Raw genomic sequence first — 10,852 nt, forward strand, 5'->3', positions numbered from 1 at the left:
TAAATCATTTCAGAAGAATGCTCATGTTCAACAGGTGGTAACACAAACTAGCACTGTTAGTATACAGGAGCCAAACTAACTGTACTAAATCAGGCAGTAGAGGGAGGTAGTTACCCATATTAGTCTAAACTCAGGCAGAAGGCAGGGGAAGGTTATAGCCTAATAGGCTCATAGCCTAATTCCTTTAGGACAGTGGTCTCCAACCTTTCTATGGTGAGGATCACTTTTTGGCACCCCAGGATCTACCACCTCCCCCACCCCACCTCCCGGACAAGCCACCCAGGCCCTGACCCCATTTACCCAGCCCAGCCTGGGTGGCAGGGGGCATAGCTTAGCCCAGCAATGTGTGTCCTGCCGTTTCCGATTGTGGAGCCTCTGACAAATGAGATCAACTGTCAGAGGCTCCATGATCAACCAGTCTATCGAGATCGACTAGTTCGTGACCACTGCTTTAGAAGGTGCGTAATCTCTCATGGATTACAGCTTTCTTGAAGTGAGGTGGTTTTGTAGAGTATGCCCTACTTTGTCTGAGGAGGTTTCATAGGGTACAACCTGCTTCATCTGAGGAAGTAGGATGTAGCCTAGGAAAGCTTACATTTCTTGATTTAGTCCATACTACCACTCTGGCACTGTTCCTCTGCTGCCAAATTTCCAGACCTGTGGGGAGCCCTGGGTTCTGCACCCCAGATCAGGCGTGCAGGATGGCATGGGGCCTGGTCTTGGTGCACTGGCCTGGGCAGGGATGGCACCAGTCCCCAGGGCCTGATCCCAGCATGCGGAGCTGGTGGCACTAGGACCAAGTGTCCAATGGGTCCTATGAGGCCTGATCCTAGAATACCAGACAAGCTTCGAACTCAATCCTGTCATGCAGGACTGAGCAGGGAGTGGTGTGGGGAGTCAGAGTCCAATCCCAGTGGACAGAGACACAGGGCCTGATCCTGGCATGCAGAGCCAGTGCGGGGTACAATCCTGGTGTCGAGGGGTCAATCAAGGCCACGCAGGGCAGGGCAGAGGAAGCACAGGGCCCAGTCCTTGCATGCAAGGTTTAATTTGGCCTGAGGACAGGCCTTGTGCCACTCATTTGGCCTGCAGGTTCAAAAGCTTGAGCAGCACTGCATTAGCTGAAAGGTTAGAGTAATACTCCAAGGTCATAAGACAATTTTAATCATAAACTTCCTGACTCAGAAGCTCCTCTCTTTATAAAATATTCATTGCTTCAGAAGAAATTTCTTATCCATGAGCAGCTTCCAAAGGTGAATTAAAAACATCTTTTCCATTAATTTTGAATTTTCTGTGTGGGGGAAGGGGAAATATCACTTCCCTTTAGCAGAAAGTCATTACCACATTTTCTTCCTTTTCCCCCACTGAACAATTCAATGAAGGCAGTGCTTTGAAATTTGGGGTTACAATATCAGACTTGCTGTTCAGTGAATCTTGAGATAAGCTGGAAAAGTAAATAAGCTGAAATGGTCCTCTAAGTTCTATAGGCCTAGGTGCAGAAAAAGTGTTGGCACATCTACTCAATTGTGAGCAAGCTTGCTAGGGTATCTTAAGCAAAATAATTGCATTGTCTGTACTGATAAAAACAGTTCATACATTTAATTGAAGGTTCAGATGAGTGTGGGGGAGGGGAGAGGGGACAATCTTACCATAGTTTTGTTTTGTTTTGTTTTTGCAAAGGCTAAGAGAGGGCACACAAAACAGTTACCACAAAGCAGCTGTGGTACCTCCTGCTGCAATATTCTTACTTGCTAAAATTTGTTTATTGGTTCATATCCCCGGGGATCTGTTTAATGAAGTCAGCTAGACTGAAAGCTCACAGACGTGAAAGGGGTGGAGATTTAGAATTTCTTCGAGTCTGAGAGAGATAGTTAGCCATGTTAGACTGAAGTCAGGACAAACTCATTCTAAGAGGCTACAATGGCATCTGATGAAATAGGCTGGGTCTATGAAAGCTTATGCTTCTCTGAAAGAGTTAGTCTACAGGGTTCCACCCTATCCTGCCTTCATATCAAAGGTACAGATCCTACGAGGAATATGTATCCTATGCAAGAGGGCAAATTGTAGGAAGCAACTCCAGACCTGATTGAATAAATATGCACTGAGGGAAGGAATAACCAGTCAGCCTTACAGGAACGGAGACAAAAAGGACTGATCAGGAAAAAAAGCTATATCAGATGTCAAGAAGTATACAAAATTAGAAGAATGCTCCTAACTGTTAGAACAATCAGAATTGGAACAGCCTTGTAATTGGAGTTGTGGGGCAAAAACACCAGTGTAAGATGGATTTTGATAAATATGTGTAAATTATTACAGGACATGATCCCTGCAGTAGCAGGGAATTAGACTCCTGAAATGCAAAAAGATGAATTTATTATATTACTGCTGTCACCACCATTACTGGTCTGCAAATCATAACAACAGAAAGATCTGAGCATCCCACTTTACAGTGAGATTTCCTGTCTGGTCTTCAAGGTCATCTCATGTCCAGGAAATTGCAGTAGAACAGGTCTATTTTTGGAAAGGCCAAAAAAATCGAATCCGCAAATGTATAACTCTCTTCAAGCCAAACTTCCCATCATTTCTGTCTAAAACTCTTTTCCTGCTTGCTACAAAAAATGTGATGATTGCACTGAATGTGCAATTATGATGAAAAATACTATTAAACTTGGGCTAGTATTTCACAGGTGTTAGAAGAATTGACATTTTAAACACCCATAAAATGATTTGAAGAAAAAAAAATGGGCAAGTTAAGAATTATTGACAAAAGGAAATTTTATGTAAATTCATGACATAGTAGAGTTTTAAAAATTACATTTATGTTTATAAAATATAGACCAACAAAACATGCATGGCATAGCAAACAACATCACAAGTATAAATAATTTGGTTAATGTTGTAGGAAGGCAAATGTAGGTGACCATAAAGACCTTTTAGGGGAATTATTACTGGAAGTTACAGTAATCTATGTAACAAAAACAAAGATATATTTATTGAGGGGAAGCATTACTCAAGAGTATTCTATAATGAGCCATTGTGATGACTTTTATAACAAAAAACTTCAGTATCTTTACAAAAGAAGCTTTTAGTCCAGGTGTCTAGGAAGAAATATTCCAAACAAATAAACACAATAAGGGAGATCAAAGACATTTGAGTTTAGCTCTATTGTAGACATAAAGCACTGTTGTTCTAAATAACATTTTATTCTGTTTAGGAGCAAACAAACAAACACACCCACATCAGGACTGAAGAACCAGAGATGATGCACATTTTTTAAATCTGTACAATGACTAACCTTCTTTGAATTATTTCTCTGATAAGGTAGGAATTTACAGGGCATTCATCAGTTTATTGCCTGTATAGACACTTCCTTCACCATGCACATATCTCTTGATTACATACTATGTAAATATATTAGATTACATAAATACTTTACATAAAGTATTACGTATATACTTTAGATAAGATCTGATAGACCAATTACTTATATTTCAAATTCAATGTCTGAGATGCATCTGACAACTTGTCTCACTCAGATATGGGTGACAAGAAGTGTACATAGTGTTTCACGTTAGGTTTTGTCAGGGCAGTGTTGACACGTAGGGGGTGCACGGGATGCACATGCACCGCCTGAGAGCACCAGTACACCCCTTGACCAGCTGTGCTTGCCACTTAGGTGATGGGTAGGGGGGGCCGGCAGGAGTGCCAGTGCCCCCCTGCAAGAGCCAGCTGGAGAGTGGAGTTCTGTTGCGCTCCCAGAAATGGCTGTAGCCACTTCTGGAAGCAGCTGCAGCGATTGGTCACAGCGATCAGCTGTCTCACAATCTGCTGCCATGGGGACCCCCCCCAGTCAATGAGATCAGTCACAGGGAAACCCCCCCAGTTGCCAACTCGTTGCTGGGGGGAAGTGCCCCCCCGACTAAGGTGGCACCAGTTGCCCATGTGTCAGGGCCTAGTACAATGGCAGCAATATCTCCCTATCGCTACTGGAAATACCTCTCCTGATTCATCCTAAATTAGTCCTTTTAATGGCTCTTATCCCCTAGTACACCCAAACAGTTCTCTTCTGATGTTGCAGCTGATAAGCATCTAGTTCACAGGTGTGTGGTCTTTTGTCCCCACAGGCCTGGTGAGTGGCATAGAACCCATTGCACACCTGATCAGGCCATCTGTGAGCCATATGGGACCCTGGGGCTCCACACTGCCCCCCCACCCCCCCCATGTGTCAGGATTGAGCCCTCAGGGTCTAGTAGTAACAACTTATGCCTCCCTGTGTGCCAGGATTGGATCCCAGGGGGCTGGTGCCACCTCCTCCTGCCTCCTGTCCACTAGGATTGGGTCCAGGGGGCTGGTGCCACACTGTCATACCCCCCTTCCACAAGCATTGGGTTCAGGAAGTCTGGTACTACCCCTTCTCAGCCCTGCTTCCTAGTCCTGGAGCCCAGCACCATTCCCGCCCAGCCCTGATCCAGGACACAAGGTCCAGGGTTCCCCATGGGTCCAGAGTTTTGGCAGCAGGGAATGGTGCCACCTCTCCCATGCTGCCACATTTTCAGACCTGTGGGGAGCCCTGGGGGCCAGTTAACATGGTGCCATAGGCCAGATCTGGCCCACAGACTGGAGGTTGAATACCCCATATCTAGCTTATAGCAAGAATTCCTGTAGTCAAAGTACAGGGAAATACTCAAAATATCAGCTTTGCATTTGTACAAATGAATTTAATTCCATTTCTATTATTTGAATTAACAAGGTTGTTCTGATATTCTGATTCCCCCCTTTATTGACAATGCCACCTAATTTTGTCATCAGCCATTTCATTAGCATGATCCTATTTTTTGTGCCACTGTCAATATGGAATATACGTTTAATCAGACTGGTTCTAACATGTGTCTGAGAGAATACAGACCTGATCGTAGCTTTCAAAAAGAGAACTATCTCCCCTTTAAGGCCTGCTGCCTGTAGAAGTTATTCCAGTAGATGGCAGCCTCCATAGGGATGCTGCCCGAACATGAATACACCATGCAGCTTCTGGCAGCTCGATTGCAGCCTCAGTACAGCAATTGTGCCTGTAGGTGCTCAGTGCATCCTGGGAGGCACCAGCTGTTAAGCAGGCTGTGGCAGACAGCAGAAAGTGTATGTATGTCTACACACAGTCTGTTAGCTGTGGGTAGAGACAGCCACCTTCTGTTGCTCTCAGAGCTGGTGTTATTCTGTTGACACAAGGGAGCTTAGTGTGCAGTTACATTCACAGTTTTGCCAGAAGCACCCACTCTAACAGGAAACGCTATCCCTGTTATGGGAAAGATAGGACCAGGGAAGACAACTCAGCAAGGCCTCTTTAACACCTGAACCTTTGTGGTCCAAATGGGGAGGTGGTTACCTGCAAGAGAAAAATGTCTTGGCAGAACAGCCAGACTGGTAGAGACCCAGGTTGCCAGGATGGATGCAGATCTGAGCAGAAGGGGCAAGCTGCCTGCAGCAGGTGAGAACAGAGGCTGCCTGAAGAGGAATGATTGGCCCAAGGCTATTGATCTGATCCCCCTGCCCCGCAGAGCCCAGCCTACAAACAGATAGCTGCAGAACACAGCAGCAAAATGGGAGGGGGAGATTAGTAGGCCCTGGACCAGGTAAGTAGGAAGCCCAGTCATCTGACCAATGGGGAGGACTGACTGGTATATAAGCTCCCCTTCTGGGCAGAGCAAGGAGCCTGGACCTGGGAGAAAAAAAGGATGGAAATCCCCAGAGAGATAAGGATGAATGTAGGTCCTGCAAGGGGAGCTGTGGCCTGAGAGAGTGGGCAGTCACAGGGTGAGTGCATAGGAAGCACTGGAGACTTATGTATTAATCCAGGAAGGGTCTTGGGGAGTGGATGTACACCAGGGACTGAGGACTGTTTATAGTAACTGCTAGGGTCTGCTATTTTTTGAATGTGTTAGTAAAACCAAGTGAACTGCAGTGGCTGTGAGGGGAGGCACGGAGGCTGCAGGGCAGAGTGTTCAATGCCTTGTGATTTTTTTTTTCTTATCTATGTTCCTCCTGTTTACCCTTTCATTTTTCTTATTGGTGTTCCTGGGAGGTAGGTAGGTAGAAGTCTCCACAAGGTTGAGGGCCAGGAAGGGGCTGAAGTCCAGATGGGCCAGGGGCCCAGACTAAAGCAAGGTGGGCTGGGATGCAACAGGGGTTGAAGCCCCTGCAAAGACAGAGAGAGTGCAAAAGAAGAGAAGGGCTGATCCCTGAACAGTCTAATTTGGACTAGTATCTAGGGGAAGGGAAGGAGAATTAGGATACCCATGGCTGGATTCCAGTTACCCACAGGCAGCCTCCTTAGCCTCCAGCTAAGCAGAGAAGTGTGCTGTAGTGCTCCTGGGCTTCTGACTTGGGCCACTGCAGGCATGTGACTGGATTTCCAGAATTAGAAGTGAATGTCTGTTCACTTGCTTATTGGTTCAATCTATGCAGCTTAGACTAACCTGCAAATACTGAATTGATTCAGTCTTGGGCTTTTTGACTATCTGTACTTAGTCCTGGTGGCAGAAGGCACACCATGCTCTTGTATGAGGAGCTCTGCTGCTTCCACACACTGTATAAGACTGTTGCCACCCCACATATGGCACGACTGAGAAGGATGTGCAGCCACCAGGAGGAGGCCCCCAGCTGTTAGGGTAGCTTGTCACATTTTCTTTAATAGCACCTTTTTGAGTGGTGAATTACAGCATTGTTTGAGCCTTCTCTTGTTTTTCTGTTTCTGCTTTTTGGTATTTGCATGGTCAGTTTATAGCCTTGAGATCACTTACATATTGTTTCTTTTCTTATTACTGTGAGAAGTCCTTCTAAAATAATATGTTAGCCTTATTACCAGTTGAAATGAAGTGAACTTGGCACTAACTGACTGAATCAGAGGGATGAAATTATTGGATATGTTAATAATGAAAGGTGATAAGAGGGGACCAATGGACAATGCCCAGATTAAGACACTGGTAAAGGACCAAATTAGGAGGTGTGCATGTGATGGATCTGTTGGAAGAGGGGAATATGCCAACAGGATAAAATATGAACAGTGTGCTGATCGCAGGGAAACCAATCAACACTACCTGGAAGCGGGGAGTTATCAGAGGAGTGAAGTTAAAGGAAAGCATAAAAGAGAGCAGCAAGAAAGTTAAAGTTATCTGTTTGCAAACAACATCTGTCTAGACTGTGCCAGGCACAGAGATTATCCACTGATGAACACTCTCTACTTTCAGGATTGCTGACTGGCCATCAGACCCTGAGGTGGCATAAAACATCACCTGGGATTGGGTGAGACCATTGTACTAAGCATTTTCTCTCTCTGTATATAGACACTACTAAGATAAACTTTGTTGTATTAACAAGTTAGATTTTAGTTGAATTAAGCTGTCTGTGTATGACATATTCCACATTCCTTCTGGGCTGATTATGCTTGAACGATTCCTTAGCACCATCTGGTGGACAGCTGGTGTGCTAACAGAGCAGCAAGTGAGTCTTGGTGGGAAAGGAGGACCAGGTGGTGCTGCTGATCCCCAAGATCAAAGGGTGCTAGTCCCTAGTGACACAGGGGAGCTGGGGCAGAGGTGCAGCTGGAGCTGGACTTCAGCTCTCTTAAACTCTTCAGGGCCCCAAGTCTATGGGCTCCACAGTGAAGGACCCGGGGGACAGCTCCAATATTGAAATACAAGACCTGGACACTGATGCCATACCATCCTCCTTGCAAACAGCCCTGAAATGAGCACCTGCCTCTCCCTCCCTGATCCTCAACCCCACAGGTTATTATAGCAGAATCAGATATTATGTTCAAGCTTGATTCTCACTTTGAGCAGCAGCCTAGCCATGCCATCAAAGGAAGCAAACTGTTTCTAGGACTCTTGGGGACTATCTCCTGCAATATGAGCAAGGCATATGGGGGGGTCCCCCGGGCACAGTTGTAAATCTCATCCCTCAGTGCCAACAGATATTCATCATGGAAATGTTGGAAAGAATCTGCCACTTGAGGAAGGTTGGACAGCTCCACTGGTGCCCCACAAGCAGGCAGTCCCTGCACAGTTCTGGAAATGCCAAAATCCTGGCATGACTCCTGATGCCCAGAGTCACAGAATGAGAGTAACAGGTGCCAACTGCAACTTATTCAGAGGGAGCCACCCTCTTCTTGCTAGGTACCCCTCCCAAAATGGCAGCAGAGCTTGCTCTCCACTCAAAGGACAACCTGGGACCCTATCTCAGGTGTGCTGGGTGGCAGCAAGGCTCCAAGACCCAAGGGGTAGGGACCTCCCAAATTTATGGTCCCTGGTTGTTGAGAAGAAAAGAGGAAGATATTTGCTAGCAGTCTGTGTCCTTTTGGGTTTTGTCATGTCACAGAAGCCATTCTTTATCATATACTGAGGACAGATATATAAATATTACCATATATACCATGGCTTTTTCGACACCTGGGGCACCATCTTGTTAAGAACAGTTAATAAAAATCAAGCAAAATACAGTATGTTTATATTCAGCTCCCTTCATTATGCTCTGTATGAAAATGTCAGTTTTCTCATAAGTTTAGACTTTGATGTGAACTTTGCACACAATTCCTATATTCCACAAATCCTTATCTTGGCCAGGGCTGTGATTTTTTCTGAAACTTTACTCCAAATGAAAATCTCTTTTATAATCAGAATATTATTAAGGATATTAAATTGAACTAAGTAAATGAAATCAGAACTGCTTTAGAGACAGGATTCTATAATTAAAATCAGTGAAAAGTAATAAAGCTATCAATATCTGAGTACAAAAATGGCTGGAGTATAAAAAATCACTTTGATTAGGAAAAGATTTACTGCACAACTAACTCTGTTAATGAAAAATTATTTTTAGCCCCAAAATAGTATTTATATTCAATGGAGGCAGAGTAGGATTGTTTTACTTTTGGTATGATTCCCAAATCTTTTATCATCTGCCTCCAGTCTTTCCCCAGTTATAAAATTATATACCATATTCCAACTGGCAGAGATAAGCACTATATTGGAGCTAGAAAGAGCACTCCTGAGCTTCCTGACTTGTATGGTGTGATCTCCTCTTCTTATTTTAATCCACTGTCCACCTGCCCTTTTGGGGGGGCTGTAGTGCAACAATAGCCACTGCTGCAGCTGGTGACTTGCCGTGTCACTCCACCTCAGGGTGCAGAGCTGCCCTGTTATATCTCTGGGCTGAGGCAGATTTTGTGGACATACAAAGCACACACAGCTGTAGGATCCCATAATATGAAGGACTTGGAGAAGGAGATTGTTTGCTTTCTTTTCTATAAAAATAAGTTTGTGGCCATTTTCCATAAGGGAGAGTTTTCAAAATGTAAACCACTACAATATAACCTCATAAATCTGGATACCAAAATTCTGAAATTATGAAAAATCCAGCACTTGCTCTGCCATTCCAGGACCAGTCGCCACTCCCCCCTGCCCTCCCAGATGCGGAAGGAAATGCTTGCACACAGCAGCTGTTGCTGCCATTCACCACCCTGTGCTGCTGTTCCACGTGCAGTCACTGCTCTGCCCTACCCTTCCCCCTACCTCCTCCCTCACCCCACCCCTCACTCCATGACTGGCTGCTGCATTAGTTTAAAAAATCTGGCATTTTCAAATTTCCAGCAAGTACTTGGTCCCGAGCATGCCGGATTTATGAGGTTGTACTGTATTACAATTTTCAAACCTCTGGGCTTAAATTCAGAGATCCTAAAGTCTTCTGATATTCATTTGGAGCTGCTCATATTCAGCACTTCTCAAATTTACACCACTTTTGTTTAGTTGTCTCTAGTTGCATTTAAGGGCCCTATGTCACTGTAGCCTCCCATGCCTTTCCCCTGAACATCGCATGTGTTGATTCTTCTCGAACCTCGCTGTGGCTCCTTGGGTGACACGGCCTGGCTATTGGGGTAACTTCAGGTAGGGCTCCCGGGGCCTCGTCTGCCACGTCTGTGATGATGGTGATGTTTGTATCAGGAGAATGATGTTTGGTCCTGCCTCCCCTGGTGCCTTCCTTTGGTTGTTTCTGTTGTTCCTTCTTCTTGGGGTTCCGCCTCCCCTACACCCCGCCAGCCATGATGTTGTCACCTGTGTCATGGAGGTTGATGATCGGAACCTTCTTGGCGCTCGGTCTCTCGGGGTCTTTGGCCACAGACTAGGGGTGATGCTTCTTTGCCAAGTGTCCCCTACAGCTCCCCTTCTCAGTGTCTACATGGCATTCGGCCTTGGCAGCATTCCATCCCCTGGCGTGTCGCCTCCTCCCCGGGTTTGGTACCTGCTGTCCATCTGCTGCGTCCGGATCCTGACCCTGCTGGATCCAACTGTACTCCAGTCATCGCTGCTGCTTCCCTCAGTCCACATTGACCCTGCACGTAGATCCTTGGGCCCTCTCTGGCACTGTGTCCCTGTAGTAACCCCTTTCCGGGGATCCACTAGGTCCCCTCACTGGGACCGCTCAAGTGCTCCTGTCCATCCAGGCTGGTTGAGGACTCCACTTCCCATCCTCCTAGCTTCTCTTCCCCCGGGTCTTTAACCCAGGATTGGGTGTCCACCTGACCAATCAGCCCCAGTACGCTCTTATAAAGCGTGCCCAGGTCAATGTGGGAGCCACTCCCAGCTCTTCCTGACTTTCCCACTTTTTTCCTTTTGATCTTTTTCTGCGGCAGCTCCAGCCACCAGCTTCATTTTTGCAGCAATCGACTCCCAGTGGGGCATACCGCTGCCTCCCAGTCTCTTCAGGTAAGCCTTTTCCACAGTCACACACTCAAGTTTGATTATACTGCCACTGACTTCTCTGTGAGGCCCTGTTGGTGAGTTAAAGTATTCCAATTTTATAATAG

General features: G+C 45.8%; 1 long non-coding RNA gene across 1 annotated transcript; it reads left to right on the forward strand.

Annotated features, from left to right (window-relative positions):
- The first annotated feature begins 3,225 nt into the window (after positions 1-3,225).
- Positions 3,226-7,387, forward strand: LOC149870559 (uncharacterized). The gene is made up of 2 exons (XR_016440461.1): positions 3,226-3,321; positions 7,242-7,387. It is a non-coding gene; the product is annotated as an uncharacterized LOC149870559 (long non-coding RNA).
- The last annotated feature ends 3,465 nt before the right edge of the window (positions 7,388-10,852 follow it).

Source organism: Crocodylus siamensis, chromosome 2 (assembly GCF_052110815.1).
Source record: "Crocodylus siamensis isolate JL-2025a chromosome 2, ASM5211081v1, whole genome shotgun sequence".
Taxonomy (NCBI): Eukaryota; Metazoa; Chordata; order Crocodylia; family Crocodylidae; genus Crocodylus; species Crocodylus siamensis.